At 42.9% G+C, this 16,915-nt stretch overlaps 1 pseudogene; it reads left to right on the top strand.

Annotated features, from left to right (window-relative positions):
- The first annotated feature begins 4,238 nt into the window (after positions 1 to 4,238).
- Positions 4,239 to 5,344, top strand: LOC105876100 (obg-like ATPase 1; annotated as a pseudogene).
- Positions 5,345 to 16,915: the final 11,571 nt, after the last annotated feature.

The raw sequence follows: 16,915 nt of genomic DNA on the forward strand, positions 1-16,915 counted from the left end.
TGGGAGGATGCTTGAGGCTAGGAATTGGAGACTAGCCTGGGAAAATGCAAGGCTATAAAAAATAGAAATCTCTAGCCACGATGCCTGGCTAATGTTTTTGTTTTTTTGTAGAGATAGGGTCTCCCTATGTTGCCCAAGCTGGTCTCGAACTCCTGGCCTCAAGCGACTCTTACAAAGTGCTGGATTACAGGCGTGAGCCACTATGCCCAGCCTAAAAGTTAATATATTTTTTAAATATTTATTTAATATTTATTATATTATTTGTAATATATTATTTATAATATTTATTTAATATTTATTTTTGAGACAGAATCTCACTGTGTTGCCTGGGCTAGAGTACCATGGCATCAGCCTAGCTCACAGCAACCTCAAACTGGGCTCAAGCGATCCTCCTGCCTGAGCCTCCCAGGTAGCTGGGACTACAGGCACAAGCCACCATGCCTGGCTAATTTTTTCTGTTTTTAGTTGTTTGGCTAATTTCTTTCTAGTTTTAGTAAAGACATGGTCTTGCTCTTGCTCAGGCTGGTCTCAAACTCCTGAGCTCAAGTAATCCTCCCACCTTGGCCTCCCAGAGTGCTAAGATTACAGCCGTGAACCACTGTGCCGGCCTAGTTAGTATTCTTAAAATGGAAAGTTTAAACACATGAAGATTAATTACCCTGTCTAGTAGTCTTAGTCTTACCTGTTTTACCACAGATATTCCAAATGTAAAATAAATTTTTTTCATTTGAATTGACATCAGTGGAATTGCTAAAAATACATCCAAAAGCACATTTAAGTTAGGCATTAGAGTATATGTTGCTTTCATACAAATTCATTTCCTTTTGTAAAACTTACCCTGATTTTGGTTTTAGGGTTGCAAGGTCAGATTTTAGATAAGTTTCTGATTTCATCTATATTTTACAACAGCAATCTCATCTCCACTCTTTGCATTTCTTCTGTTAATGTATTTACAAATGACTGTAATCCACAGCAAACATTCAAATGCTAGAAACCACCAAAGGAACGTCACTGAATAGCGTTTGAATAATGTAACTTTCAGATTTCCTGACACTACATATGATCCCAGATTGAAATTCTCAATTTAAGTACTTACTTTGCCTATAAACTTATTTCTTTGATCACCACTCACTGGATTTATATAAAGTAAACTGTGCATATAAACTCATTACTATTTATTGTGTTTGTAGGAATGCTTGCTGTTGGTGGCAGGCTGGGCCAGCACACACACTTATTTTTTTTTGAGATAGTCTCACTTTGTTGCTCAGGCTGGAGTGAGTGCCATGGCGTCAGCCTAGCTCACAGCAACCTCAAACTCCTGGGCTCAAGCGATCCTTCTGCCTCAGCCTCCCGAATAGCTGGGACTACAGGCATGCGCCACCATGTCTGGCTAATTTTTTCTATATATTTTTAGTTGGCCAATTAATTTCTTTCTATTTATAGTAGAGACAGGGTCTCGCTCTTGCTCAGGCTGGTTTTGAACTCCTGACCTTGAGCAATCCGCCCACCTCGGCCTTCCAGTGTGCTAGGATTACAGGCGTCAGCCACCTCGCCCGACCTAGAGAAATGTTTATTTTCTTACTGTTTTCTCATCAACTTGACATTCCCCGCTCCTTCAAGCTGCACTCCTTCTCTTCTTGCCAAGCAGAGAAGGTAGCAGAACACTTGGAGATTTCTCTTTCAGCTTAGCTCTGGCCAACTAGTCAGCCAGTAACTAACAAGGTCTTTGCTAACCTGCTACACTGGGGTTGATTGGCCTCTTCAGATAGCTCAGCCCCCGGGGTCCTACCCAAGCGGAAGGCCTACCTGGTACATCCTGGGCAGGATTACAAGCGTGAGCCACCTCACCCGGCCACACACACTTCTGACGTGGCAGTGAAGGTAAATTGACACGGAGGGGTTCGTGTTCTGTTTTGGAATAGGTAACACCATGGAGATATTACAACCCATTTTAATAGTCTCAGTGTGGTCCATCATGTTTTTGTTGACATGGTGACAGTCTGAGTGGAACACAGATGGGTACTAGAAACTAAGAGGGAAATGAGATTGGACAGTGGGGGTGGCTGAGGACTCTCAGAAAGGAGGGAGGGTTTGAGGGCGAAAGAGGCTTGTTTTTGTGCATGAGAAATGGCTGGGGAAATCTAAAGCGGTGGGGGCGCCTAAGATGAGACCAGCCAGCCCTAGAAACATTAGTGAGATTTCATCCACACTTGCTTGGGCAACTTTCTGTTGACACTGGGAAACCAGTGGGACTTTCTCTTCCCAGATTAACCAGGCCCATGCGCTGGCCACTCTCACTTGTTCCCTGCAGGCTGTGGTGTGTGCAGGCCACACTGGGCTGCGTCAGGATGCAGGGACTGCGATATCACGGTGGGAAGGTGTCTCAGTGCACACAGCTTAGGTGCTCAGAGGGTCCCACATTTGTCAATTGGCTCCATGCAGTTTCACGCTTGGATCTTTCTCTTCTGTGCTCTCTATTTTGTTCCTTGAATAGGCCAAGACTTTCTATAAGCTGAGACGCTTGGTAAAGTCCCTTCCTTGCCAGTTTACCCTGACTTGGTACTCAAGGTTCAAGGCTAATCTAGTCTTACTTGTCTGATTACTGGAGTTGCCACGTCTCTTTTTTTCTAGGCTACTGGTTTCATGTAGAAACTGCTCCTCTATCTACATGCTCATTCAAATGCAATAGTTAAAAAAATTAACACACATCCACACAATGGATTACTATGTAGCCTATGTAAAGAATGATGCAGAGCTATACACTGATTTGGTAAACTCTGTGATATATTATTAGATTGAAAAAGAAATCACCAAACAACATTTATAGTAGTATGAGAGAGAGAGAGAGATTGTGTATGTGTGTGTGTGTGTGTGTGTGTGTGTGTGCACATTTATAATTGCATAGAAATAATTCTGGAAGGATATATGCTGAACTCTTGACTCTGGTTAGAGTGTGTCTAAGACAGGAATGAAATAATAATTTTGTTTTTTTACTTTGATTCTTAATTATTTTAATTTGCATGCATTACTTTCATAATTTGAAACAAAAATAAACTCAAAACTTTTACTCCCCTTAGATTCACTTGAACCTGAATTCAGAGGTGGCCCTGAAGAAAATTCGTAAATTAGACTTTCTTCTGTTATTGACTGACTGAGGATGAATGGATCACCTACTCTGTGCTAGGCACAGGAATAAATGCTGGAGAATTAGCGATGAAAGACAGCATCTTGGCCTGGCGCAGTGGCTCACGCCTGTAATCCTAACACTCTGGGAGGCCGAGGCGGGCAGATTGTTTGAGCTCAGGAGTTCAAGACCAGACTGAGCAAGAGCAAGACCCCCATCTCTACTAAAAATAGAAAGAAATTAGCTGACCAACTAAAAATATACAGAAAATATTAGCCAGGCATGGTGGTGCATGTCTGTAGTCCCAGCTTTTGGGGAGGCTTAGGCAGGAGGATCACTTGAGCCCAGGAGTTTGAGGTTGCTGTGAGCTAGGCTGATGCCACGGCACTCTAGCCCAAACAACAGTGAGACTCTGTCTCAAAAAAAATAAAAATAAAAAGACAGCATCTTTATCCTCTAAGGACTTCAAAGTTTAGAGACGGAAGAGACCAGAAACCAAGAAATCACAGTACAGCATGATAAATGCCTTAGAACTCTACCTTGGAGAGTAAAAGAATGGACAGAACCAACTTAAACAGAGTAACAGGAGGTGGGTAGGAAAGGCCTCCAGAGGAGATAAGAATCAAGAGCAATCTTTTATTTTCCCTGTCACATTATTATTTTAAAAATTCAGGCCAGATGCAGTGGCTCACTCCTGTAACCCTAGCACTTCGGGAGGCTGAGACAGAAGGATCACTTGAGGCCAAGAGTTCAAGGCCAGCCTGGGCAACACAGTAAGACCCCATCTCTACAAAAAAAAAGAAAGAAAGAAAAATTAGCCAGGCATTGTGGTACATGCCTGCAGTCCTAGCTACTCAGGAGGCTGAGGCAGGAGGATCGCGTAAACACTGGAGTTTGAGGTTGCAGTGAACGATGATGATGTCACTGCACTCTAGCCCAGGCGACAGAGTGAGACCCTATCTTTGAAAAAAAAGGATGCTTCCCACTGTAGTGCGTGTTGTTCAATGGAGGGGCCAGGCCTGGGCTCTCTCCTCCTTCCTCCCAACTCCAGCTGCTGGCAGGACCCGTCTGTCACTGCTGCTGGGACCCTGTGTCATCACCCACCCCAAGCACGATGCCCCTCATAACGGAGGTAATGGAATTAAACCACCCCCAATCATTGGAAGATTTGGAACCTCACTGAAAATTGGTACCGTTGGATTGCCAACAGTCCCAACCATTGTTGGAAAATCTACCTTCTTCAATGTATTAACCAATAGTCAGGCTTCAGCAGAAAACTTCCCACTCGGCACTGTTGATCCTAATGAGAGCAGAGTACCTGTGCCAGATGAAAGGCGCTTTTGAAGATGATAATATCATGCTACACTTGAAGGAAGTATAAATCCTATTTGAGATATAGAAATAATATATGAAGAGCTTCAGCTTATTTTGTTTGTTTGTTTGTTTCTCCACTGAGGGGAGTAAAGAGGGCTTTAGCTTAAAGACAAGGACATGATTGGGCCCATTATAAACTAGAAAAGGTGACTGTGAGAGGAGGAGATAAAAAACTAAAACCTGAATATGATAGAATGTGCAAAGTCAAATCCTGGGTGATAGATCAAAAGAAACCTGTTCGCTTCTATCATGACTGGAATGACAAAGAGATTGAAGTATTGAATAAACACTTATTTTTTACTTCAAAACCAATGGTCTACTTGGTTAATCTTTCTGAAAAAGTTGACATTAGAAAGAAAAGCGAATGGTTGATAAAAATTAAAGAGTGAGTGGACAGGTATGAGCCAGCTGCCTTGTTCATTCCTTTTAGTGGGGCCGTGGAGCTGGAGTTGCAAGAACTGAGTGATGAGGAAAGACAGAAGTATCTGGAAGTGAATATGACACAAAGTGCTTTGCCAAAGATCATTGAGGATTTGCCAAAGATCATTTACAGCACTCCAAGTAGAATAGTTTTTCACTGTAGGCCTGGATGAAGTGCCTGTATAGACCATCAAGAGAGAGACAAAGCCTCCTCAGTCTGTAAGAAAGATTCACACAGATTTTGAAAAGGGATTCATTATGGCTGAAGTAATGAAAGATGGAGATTTTGTAGAGGAAGTTTCTGAAAATGCAGTCAAGGCTGCTGGAAAGTATAGACAACAAGGTACAGAATATATTGTTGGAGATGAAGATATTATCTTTTTCCTATTTAATACACCTCAACAACCAAAGAGAAATAGATTTTAGTTATTGCTCAGAAAAATGTACAACTTCCAAAAGAAAAGTTATATCATTTTTTAAGATTAAAACTTCTGAAAATGGAAGTGACAAATAAAGTTGGGGAGATGGGAATCTTTTGCAAACAAATTATTTTTGTTGTATTTAATAAAGTTAAAATACTGTGTACCCCCCAAAAAAATTCTCAAACATATAGAAAAGTTGAAACATCTGCAGATCCACCACCTAGATGCAACAGTTGTTAACATTTTGCCATATTCACTTAGTGTGTAATATAAACATATAAATGCTAAACCATTTGAAAGTTTGCTCCTAAATATTTAAACATAACTCCTAAGAATAACATTCTCTTACCTAACCACAATGCTATTATCAAACATAAAAATTAACATTAATCCCTTTTAATCATCTAATAGCTAATTAATATAAAACATCATCCCATTTTCCCTAAAATGTCTTCAATCGGTTGTTTTTTTCACAATCCAGGATACAGTCCAAGTTCACATATCATGTATTATTGTGGTTTGTATTAGGTGAACGTGGTAAAGCTGGAACTATCTTTCCCAGAATCCCTTTCCCTGAATGGTTTCAGATTAGAGCTGCCCAAAGGAGGAATTTGTGTGAGATTTGGAAGGCTGAAATGAAGCAGCAAGTGTTATTCTCTGAAGGTTGTTGTGGTTAGATGTGGTGACAGAAGTGTTAGCTCTAGGCTGGGGATGGTGCTCAAAATCCTTGCACTCTGGGAGGCTGAACAAGAGGATTGCTTGAGGCTAGGATTTCGAGACCAGCCTGAGCAAGGGTGAGACCCTGTCTCTGCTAAAAATAGAAAAATTAGCCAGGCGTGGTGGCACACACCTGTAGCCCCAGCTACTAAGGAAGCTGAGACTGGAGGATCACTTGACTCCAGGAGTCTGAAGTTGTGGTGAGCTGTTTGCATGCCACTGCACTCTAGCCCAGGTGACAGAGTGAGACTCTGTTTCAAAAAAAAAAAAAAAGTGTTAGCTTTAACCTGTCCTTGCTTTGCTCAGACCAGTGTCCAGAAATTCCTTCCAGTGGCTGACCCTGTTGAAACCATGGAGGTGGCAACTACTCAGAGTTCTCCACGAGCTTTCCCATCACAGTCCCGTGTCAGTGGCTAGGTGTACTTCATTTCCCACATTGGGGACCCTTTTCTGATCTCTTACTGCTCTCCTGGTCTTTCACTTCTCCAGCTCCTTCCACAATAGCGTAAGGTCTGATTCCTATAATAAATTCCTTGTCTCGTAATTCACAGTGGTTCTGCCTCCCTGACTACTGGCCATGGTTTCAGGGGACAGATTCTTATGGATGGGAATAGACACTGGGTCTCTGGTGTGATTAAATTTAAGTGCAGTCATGATTATTGCCACAGATAAACAATTACTTAAATTCTCACCTTTAGTCACCTGTGATAAATGCTTACAGAAGGCAAAGCTTTGGGTAGCCAAATATTTCCTGCCATAGAATATTTTGGCAGAAATAGCAATGTAATTAGGAATGTTGGTTACTTCGAAGTGTGGGGAAAGTTTGGAGAAAGAAGATGATGAGTTCGGGGCTTTAAATTCCCATCTCAAGGTCTAGGGAAGGGACCCAGAAAGCTTTATGATTCTCTTAGAAGAAACTTATCTCTGGTAGCCTCTGGGTCAAGATTTCTGAAAACGGAATCTTAAATCTCCACTTGCAGGGCACTGAATTTCAATGCTAATTGAATTCATAACCTAGCAGGGTCTCTTGAGTTAAAAATAAGACATTGATTGGGAAAGAGTTAAGACCCTGAATCTTAGGATGGGAATATATAGATAGATTCCTACAAAGCTAAAAACCTTAAACCCTGAATTCTGCTTTAAAAAAAAAGTGACCCTCTTCTTTATCTGAAGTTAATCTTTCTTTACCTGAAGAGCCTGTAAGGACCTCCCCAGAGGTAGTGGCCTTGCAGGGGACGGCTGATCCTCCTAGAAACCTTAACCTACCACCTCTTTCAGATCTATAATTGGATAGATTCAAGCCACAGCAGACCCCAAGGTGACCCACGAGGAAATACTATACACACCAAAAGAATATCAAGAGTGTGTCAATTTATACATTGTTTCACTTTTTGTTTCGACATAATTTCATACTTACTGAAAAGTTATAAGACTAGTACAAGCAAGTTTCTTTACCTTTCATCAGGATCTCTCAAATGACAATTTATATTGACAGAAAGTCAGGGAATATGTATGGGAATGGAACTTAAAGTTGTTGGATCAGGATCAAAAGAATACAATTTTAGATTTGGCTGAATTTATTAATATGAATGAAGATCTTTTTTTTTTTGAGACAGATTCTCACTCTGTTGCCTGGGCTAGAGTGCTGTCAGCCTAGCTCACAGCAACCTCAAACTCCTGGGCTCAAGCGATCCTTCTGCCTCAGTCTCCCAAGAAGCTGGAGCTACAGGCATGTGCCACCATGCCCAGCTAATTTTTTCTATATATTTATAGTTGGCCAATCATTTTTTCTTTCTACTTTTAGTAGAGACGGGGTCTCGCTCTTGCTAGGCTGGTTTCGAACTTCTGATCTTGAGCGATCCTCCCGCCTCAGCCTCCCAGAGTGCTAGGATTACAGGCGTGAGCCACCACGCCCTGCTGAATGAACATCTTATAAAGCCTTTCTGGCTGGGGAGAGACTGCCTCTCCCTGGGCTAGCCCATTAGAGATGCCAAAGGGCCCAGCCCTGAGTATGTCTTTCATATGCAAACGAACCAATCTCAGAGCCTTACCTCCTCTAGCTGTCCTTTATGGTCCCCTACTCCCCAGGAGGCAAAATTCTTCTGCCTTAATCAGTCCAGGTGCCAGCCAATAGTGACCACTTCTATAGCTCAAAGCCACTGGAATTATTCAAATCAGCCAGTCCTAAACTATCCACCCTGCCCTGCCTTGCCTTTCCCACGAAACCAGATAAGGGCAGTGGCTTAAACCTTCCCCTTACTCTTGTCTTCTGGCACCTGACCACCCTGGTGTCTTTCCTATGTGGCCCTGCATGGCATGCCTGCCTCCTGTCTCTAGGGCCTGTGATTATAATAAACTTTACTTTCCTGAACCTCTCCTCCATCTCCTCTTGTGGCCACACTTAACTGACCAAGTGATAAAAGAATGCAAAACAGGTTCACTAAGCAGAGATTCTCAATTTAATGTATTTGCCCAAGTTGCTTGGGATTTCTCTAGCATTTTGCTATTAGACCCAAAGACGGCTTGCATATATGAAGGTGAAATGCCAGCACTCCCAATACTTAAGAAGAAGGTGTCCAGAATAGCTAGAGTGGATTTATAATATAAAACCAGCTAACTATATTCCTTGGTAGGGTCTGGAGGACACTCCCTTCACCAAGGTTTTGAGAAATGCATTGCTGAGAACACCAGCATTCTTGAAGAGCTCTGTGGTAGCTACTCTTCGGAGGCAGGCATGAGAATGGGAAATGCAGTCATCAGAACGGGACCCTTGAATTAATGCAATGAGAAGGACGGGATGTCAGGGTGTCAGGAGCCAAGTCAGGGCACATAGTAACCAGGACAAAGTTGGTATAGCTACTGTAATGGGCAGCAAAGCCAGAGCAGACATCAGAAGGGTTTGACCTGCAGAGCTTTGGCACTGGCTAATCGATCACAGTGTTCCTAGGACAGAAATGGATAGGGAGCCTTGATGTGTGTAAGTGGAAAAGCTCTAGTTGTGGTGAACAGAAGTCTGACTTATGACAACAGAGAGTAAGACTTAGCTCACATGGCTACTTCCTCACACTGGAGTTTCCATCCATCTAGTGTCTGCACTAGTGTTTGAGTTCCATGGGTGGTTTCTGATACTTTAAAAATAAAATAAATCCTTTGGTCCTGGAGTTAAACATTTTTTTTTAATAAAATAAAATTAAAATAATAAAAAAAAGAGGCCGGGCACGGTGGCTTATGCCATAATCCTAGCACTCTGGGAGGCTGAGGCGGGTGGATCATTTGAGCTCAGGAGTTCGAGACCAGCCTGAGCAAGAGCAAGACCCTGTTTCTACTATAAATAGAAAAAAATTAGCCAAACAACTAAAAATAGAAAAAAAAAATTAGCCGGGCATAGTGGCGCATGCCTGTAGTCCCAGCTCCTTGGGAGGCTGAGACAGGAGGATCGCTTGAACCCAGGAGTATGAGGCTGCTGTGAGCTAGGCTGACGCCATGGCACTCTAGCCTGGGCAACAGAGTAAAACTCTGTCTCAAAATAAATAAATAAATAAAATAAGAGAGAGTAAGAGCCCTTCAACCAATTCTTAGACTGGAAACATTTCACAAACCCAAACTCCTTGAATGAAGGAAAGATTGGGACCATCTGCAGAAGGACCTGCTATGCTATCAAAATATTATACTGGGCCAACCACAGTGGCTCACACCTGTAATCCTAGCACTTTGGGAGGCCGAGATAGGAGGATCACTTGAGTACAAGAGTTCAAGATCAGCCTGAGCAACATAGCGAGACTCTGTCTCTACAAAATTAGAAAAATTGAGCCAGGCATGGTGGCATGTGACTGTAGCCCCAGCCATTCTGTAGGCTGAGGCAGGAGGATTCCTTGAGCCCAGGAGTTTGAGGTTGCAATGAGCTAGAATGACACCACTGTACTCCAGCTTGAGTAACAGAGCAAGACTTTGTCTCAAAAATAGTTATATTGTAAATCTTCCTCTTAGTCTTTCCCCAAAGGGACCTGCAGTGATTACACAGGATGACTGTGCATTTGGAATGGGAAATAACCAGATTTTTAGGAATTACTAAACCTTGCCTCGGAATTGGTGCTAATCTCTGTAGAACTAAAATGCCACTGTGTTCCGTTGTCAGAGAAGGGACTTATGGAAGTCAATGATCTATGGAGTTTTGGTTGGCTCCATCTCACAACAAGCCCAGTGGTTCCCAGAACTTATCCCATCATTATTTCCCCAGTTTCAGAATGCATAGGTGGATATGTATCGCAGCTTAGATATGCTCAGTAGATATCTGAGTAGATGTACTCAGCAGCTGGTAGACTCCCTATATTGGTACTCTGATCCTTGGAATGAATGAAGGCTATCATGGTAGAAAAGGCCAAGTGAAAGCCACTAGAACTGTGTCTAGGTACTAAAATAGCAAACAAACAACAATATCACATTTCTGGAAGAGATTAATGCTGCCAACAAGGTCTTGAAAGATAGAGGTGGTAATTCCTACCATATCCCTACTCAAATCACCTGTTTCCTGTCAGAAAACTGATGGACATTGGAGAATAGCAATGGATTATCCAAAGCTTGGTGACTCCAATTGCAGCTGCTGTTCCAGGTAAGGAAATCAACATTTCTCAAGGCATTTGGTTTGCTATTAATCTGATGAATACTTTTTTACTCTGTACCTTTTATTTTATGTTATTTTTATTTTTTTGAGACAGAGTCTCGCTTTGTTGCCCAGGCTAGAGTGAGTGCTGTGGCATCAGCCTAGCTCACAGCAACCTCAAACTCTTGGGCTCAAGCAATCCTCCTGCCTCAGCCTCCCGAGTAGCTGGGACTACACACATGCACCACCATGCACGGCTAATTTTTTGTATGTATATATATTTTTTATTTGGTCAATTAATTTCTTTATATTTATAGTAGAGACGGGATCTCGCTCTTGCTCAGGCTGGTTTCAAACTCCTGACCTCAAGCAATCTGCCCGCCTCGGCCTCCCAGAGTGCTAGGATTACAGGCGTGAGCCACTGCGAATGGCCTCTGTACCTTTTAGAAAAGACTGCCACATGCAATTTTCTTTCTTTCTTTCTTTCTCTTTCTTTCTTTCTTTCTTTCTTTCTTTCTTTCTTTCTTTCTTTCTTTCTTTCTTTCTTTCTTTCTTTCTTTCTTTCTTTTCTTTTTTTTTTTTTTTTTTTAGACAGAGTCTCACTTTGTTGCCCAGGCTAGAGTGCTGTGGTGTCAGCCTAGCTCACAGCAACCTCAAACTCCTTGGCTCAAGCAATCCTTCTGCCTCAGCCTCCCAAGTAGCTGGGACTACAGCCACCATGCCCAGCTAATGTTTTCCATATATTTTTAGTTGGCCGATTAATTTCTTTTTATTTTTAGTGGAGACCAGGTCTTGCTCTTGCTCAGGCTGGTTTCGAACTCCTGAGCTTGAGCGATCCTCCCGCCTTTGCCTCCCAGAGTGCTAGAGTACAGGCATGAGCCATCACGCCCAGCCTGCAATTTTCTTTTGGTTGACAGAGCCACAATACACCTTCACCACACTACTTCAAAGCTCTACAAACTCTCTACCCTCTGCCATAATCTAGTCTGCAAGGACCTTTGATAGCCTTTGTGTTCCACATGCACATAAGTTGGTGCTTCTTTTCTTTTTTTTCTTTTTTGAGACAGAGTCTTGCTCTGCTGCCAAGGCTAGAGTGCTGTGGTGTCAACCTAGCTCACAGCGACCTCAAACTCCTGGATTCAAGCGATCGTCCTGCCTCAGCCTCCCAAGTAGCTGGGACTACAGGAGTGCACCACCACACCTGGCTAATTTTTTCTATTTTTAGTAGAGATGGGGTCTCCCTCTTGCTCAGACTGCTCTCAAACTCCTGAGCTTAAGCAATCCGCCTGCCTCAGGCTCCCAGAGTGCTAGGATTGCAGGCGTGAGCTACCACGCCTGGCCAGTTGGTGCTAGTTCAACAAAGATGTCAACTGAGACAGGATGCCTCAGTTCCTCACCACGTATGACTCTCCACAGAGTTGCTTGCTCAAGATATTGCGGATGGCTTTCCCCAGAGTCTAAGAGAGAAAAAGGTGGAAGCTGCAATGTCTTTTACAACATGGTTTCAAAATCACATACCGCCACTTCAACGATATCCTATTGGTCATACAGATCAGCACTACTGAATGTGGGTGGGGACTACACGAGGCCATGAATGCCAGGAGGCAAGAATTACTGGGGTCATCTTGGAGGCTGGCTGCCACAGTCATGAAAGTTCTGAAAGTTCTTTGCTCTGTCCAGCCAAATTTTTAAAGTTTGGGGTTGTTTCAAAATAAAAATTATTTATTGTTTTTCTTTAATTAAAAAATATGTTTTAAATAAAAAAGAATTTATTTTTTAAAAATGCTATGTACATGCAAATACTATTATTATTAACATTATTCACTGGGTGGACGGACCAAGTCTTAGACCAGAAGATGAGGACCCTGGCTTCAGTTCCTGCATCTAATGCTGACTCAGGACAAGTCCTTGAGTAATTCTTTCTCTTAACTTCTTTGGACTTTAACTTCTCTTTCAGTAAAATAAAGAACAAATTCCTGCCCCTTCCTTACTCCCCCAAAGAGGTTTGTGAAAGCGCTTTTAGCTGTTTAAAAATTGAATTTTTATCCCATAAAGCCCCAAGTTTTACAAATGCAAAAAGTGGTTTCTAGAGAAATTAAGAAGTTTACCTGGGAGCGAGACCCCGTCTCTACCATAAAAATAGAAAGAAATTAATTGGCCAACTAATATATATAACATAAAAATCAGCCGGGCATGGTGGCTCGTGCCTGTAGTCCCAGCTACTCGGGAGGCTGAGGCAGGAGGATCGCTTGAGCCCAGGAGTTTGAGGTTGCTGTGAGCTAGGCTGACGCCACGGCACTCACTCTAGCCTAGGCAAGAAAGCAAGACTCTGTCTCAAAAAAAAAAAATAAATAAAATAAAATAAGAAGTTTACCTGGGATCACACAGCTAGTTAGTGGCATAGCCAGAATTAGAGCCTCAGTCTCTTAAATCTCCATGCCTGCCCAGCTATATCTCAACTGCCTTAGAAGAAAAGTGCCAGAAAAATTCTGGAAAGAATTTTCACATTATTTTATGACCACTCATAGAGCAAGGACTTGCCCAGGGGCCCTCAAACTTTTTAAACAACGGGCCAGCTCACTGTCCCTCAGACCGTTGGAGAGTGCCCACTGTGGGCCCGGGACGAGTCAGCTGCTAAGCAGGACAGGCAGTGGTGGCAAAAACACCTGGCGGTCTGGATAAATGTCCTTGGCGGGCGGCATGGGGCCCTCCGGCTGTAGTTTGAGGACGCCTGGACTAGCCATCAGCCTGGAGGAATTTCTCGAGGGTCATGATTCTTGAACTTTGTTGTCTCAAAATCCCTTTACATTCCTAAAAATTATTGAGGCCCCTCAAGAACTTTTGTTTGTGTAGGTTGTAGCTATTAAAATTTATTGTATTGGAAGTTAAAATTAAGGAAAACTGTTAAATGTTTTATTTATTAATTACTGTAAAAAAAATAAATTCAGGCCGGGCACGGTGGCTCACGCTTGTAATCCTAGCACTCTGGGAGGCCGAGGCGGGCGGATTGCTCAAGGTCAGGAGTTCAAAACCAGCCTGAGCGAGACCCCGTCTCTACTATAAAAAATAGAAAGAAATTAATTGGCCAACTAATATATATATATAAATAAGCCGGGCATGGTGGCTCGTGCCTGTAGTCCCAGCAACTCGGGAGGCTGAGGCAGTAGGATTGCTTAAGCCCAGGAGTTTGAGGTTGCTGTGAGCTAGGCTGACGCCATGGCACTCACTCTAACCTAGGCAAGAAAGCGAGACTCTGTCTCAAAAAAAAAAAATAAATAAATAAATAAATAAATTCATTATATGTTAACATGAATAACATATATAAATAACTTTTACTATGGCCTGAATGTTAATGTTCTCCCAAAATTCAGAGGTTGAAACCTAACCCCCAAGGTGATGGCATTAACAGGTGGAGCCTTTGGGAGGTGACTAGGTCACGAGGGCTCCAGTCTTATGAAAAGGATTAGTGCCCTTATAAAAGAGGCTTGAAGGAGCTCCCTTGATCCTCCCTCCATGAGGACACATGGAGCCATCTACGAAGAATGGGCCCTCACAGATCCCAAATCTACAGATGCCTTGATCTTGGACTTCCCAGTCTCCAGAACTGTGAGAAATAAATTTCTGTTGTTTATAAATTACTCGGTCTAAGGTATTTTTTTACAGCAGCCCAAACGGACTTGCACACATTTTTATGAAAACTAATTATATTTTCCAAAAGAAAAAGACTTGGAGAGAAAAGAGTGGCTTTGATTGATATTTTTGCACATCTCTTTAGTCTCTGGCTTCATAGAAGACAGCTAGATTCTCATAATTGCTTCTGCGTATAGTCCTTTGCGACATCAGCCTCATACAGCTTCTGGAAAACTCCAGTGTGTGATAGAACGAGAGTGGAGAGGCCTTTAAGGCCAGGCGGAGTGGTTCATGCCTGTAATCCTAGCACTCTGGGAGGCTGAGGCAGGAAGATCGCTTGAGGTCAGTAGTTCGAGACCAGCCTGAGCAAAAGTGAGACCCCCATCTCTACTAAAAATAGAAAAATTAGCGAGGTGTGGTGGTGCGCCTGCAGTCTCAGCTACTCAGGAGGCTGAGGCAGGAGGATCACTTAAGCCCAGGAGGTTGAGGTTGCTGTGAGCTAGGCTGATGCCGCAGCACTCTGGCCCAGGTGACAGAGCAAGACTTTGTCTAAAAAAAAAAAAAGAAAGAAAGAAAGAAAGAGCCTTTAAACATCATTATGAAAATAGTTCTAATCTTGCAGACCCCCTGAAATAGTCTCCAGGACCTACAGGATTCCCAGACTATACTTTGGGGACCCCTGTTGTAGTGTCATATTGCAGGACTCTGTTTTGTCCTATTCAGCATTGTCATGACCTATTAGGACAAAATAATCAATGCTTACCAGTTTGGCAGATGATACAGAGCTGGCAAGGGGATTGTTATAAAAGGTGTTGGAACCAGAAATTACAATTATTGCTTGCAGCAGAGCAGAATCAAACAAAATTAAATTAAAAAAAAATTTTTTAAATTATGTTTTAGAGACAGAGTCTCACCCTGTTGCTCAGGCTAAAGTACAGTGGCACAATCATAGCTCACTGCAGCCTCCTAGGCTCAAGCAATCCTCCTGTCTCAGCTACCTGAGTAGTCAGGGCTATAGGGATGTGCCACCATGACTAGCTATTTTTTTGTTGTTTTTTTATTTTTGTAGAGACACAGTCTCCCTACATTGCCCAGGCTAGTTTCAAACTCGTAGCTCAAGTGATCCTCCCACCTTGGCCTCCCAAACGAATTGGAATTTGGCCCCGATACCCAGCCAAAATTAAATTTTATGTGGAATGTCTTGCATTTGCATTTTGTTTTATTTTAAATCAGTTGCACGTGTACTAGAAGCATAGGGTGGGAAGAACTGGCCTGAGAGCAGTTTGTATGAGAAAGATCTGGCGTTTTAGGTCAACCACAAGCTAAATATGAACCAACAGCTTCTAACATAACGTTAATTGTAATCATTGGAGCAGACAGGCAGGGTTATTTGGGGGAAACGTGGGAAGAAGAGAGAGTAGTTACATTTTCTTTGCTCCAACCCCCCACCTGGATACCCAGAAAATGCAGCAGAGTAGGTAGGAGGTACTCAGCATCTGTACTCTGCTAACAATGTGGTTTGGAAAGGTTGAAGGGAAAAAAAAGTTAAATCCACAAAGTTCCTTCAAGTTCTATAGGGTTTCATAGCCAAAAAGACAAGGACGTCCTCCCATGCCGAATCCACAGGTCTCCACCACAGTGTCCAGCCCCAGTAGGTATCAAAGGGGCAGCCCTGTCCAGGGCGTGGCTCCAGGCTGCCAGGGGACAGTTCTCAGATTTGTTCCGGCTCTCTGAACATTGCTTACTCCCAGCAGTTTGCTGCGGCCAGAGGCCTCTAGCCAGGGGTCAGTACACTTCTGCAAAACACTCTGGTTCAATCTCAGCATCATCTTGCAGCCTTCAACATCACCCTTCGGAACTTGGCATAGTCATCTGGAGCCCAACTCTTCCTGGCCTGGCCTAGAGAGAGAAAGGGTTTGGGTCCTCCATGCGGTTACCAAGATAGCATCTTTGTGCCTTTGTTGTTCCTCTTAGGTCGAGAAACAAGTTCCTCCAAAAGTTAGCCTGAATGGCCCAGATTGCCCACACTACACAGAAGGTGATGGTTTCTCCTACCGTGCTCTAGTCTCAGGCAACCTTGAGAACTGGAATTCTAGTCTGGGTCCTCCATGGTAGGGGATCGTTAACGACCTGGGAAAATTCCAGAGGATGATAAAGGTAGAGTACAGGCCCTGGAGTCAGACGTCAGTTCAAATCCCAGCTCTGCTACTTGCTAATTGCATGACCTCTGCAAAGTTACTTTTTGTTTGTTTGTTTGTTTTTGAGACAGAGTCTCACTCTGTCACCTGGGCTAGAGTGTCTGTCACCTGGGCTAGAGTCTTGTGGCATCAGCCTAGCTCACAGCAACCTCAAACTCCTGGGCTCAAGCGATTCTCCTGCCTCAGCCTCCCAAGTAGCTGGGACTACAGCCACGCGCCACTGCGCCCGGCCCACAGTTACTTCAATTCTATGAATCTCAGTTTCCCTGTTTACAAAATGAAATTAATATTGGGTATTATGAAGACTGAGATAATTCACGTAAGGTGCTTATCATAGTATTTGGCACACAGTAATCATTTATGAAATATTAATTGTAAAAATCATATTTTATATCAACTTTTTGAAAGGCAAACCTGATCTGAAGAGGCG

Source organism: Microcebus murinus, chromosome 4, assembly GCF_040939455.1.
Source record: "Microcebus murinus isolate Inina chromosome 4, M.murinus_Inina_mat1.0, whole genome shotgun sequence".
In the NCBI taxonomy this organism is placed as follows: Eukaryota; Metazoa; Chordata; class Mammalia; order Primates; family Cheirogaleidae; genus Microcebus; species Microcebus murinus.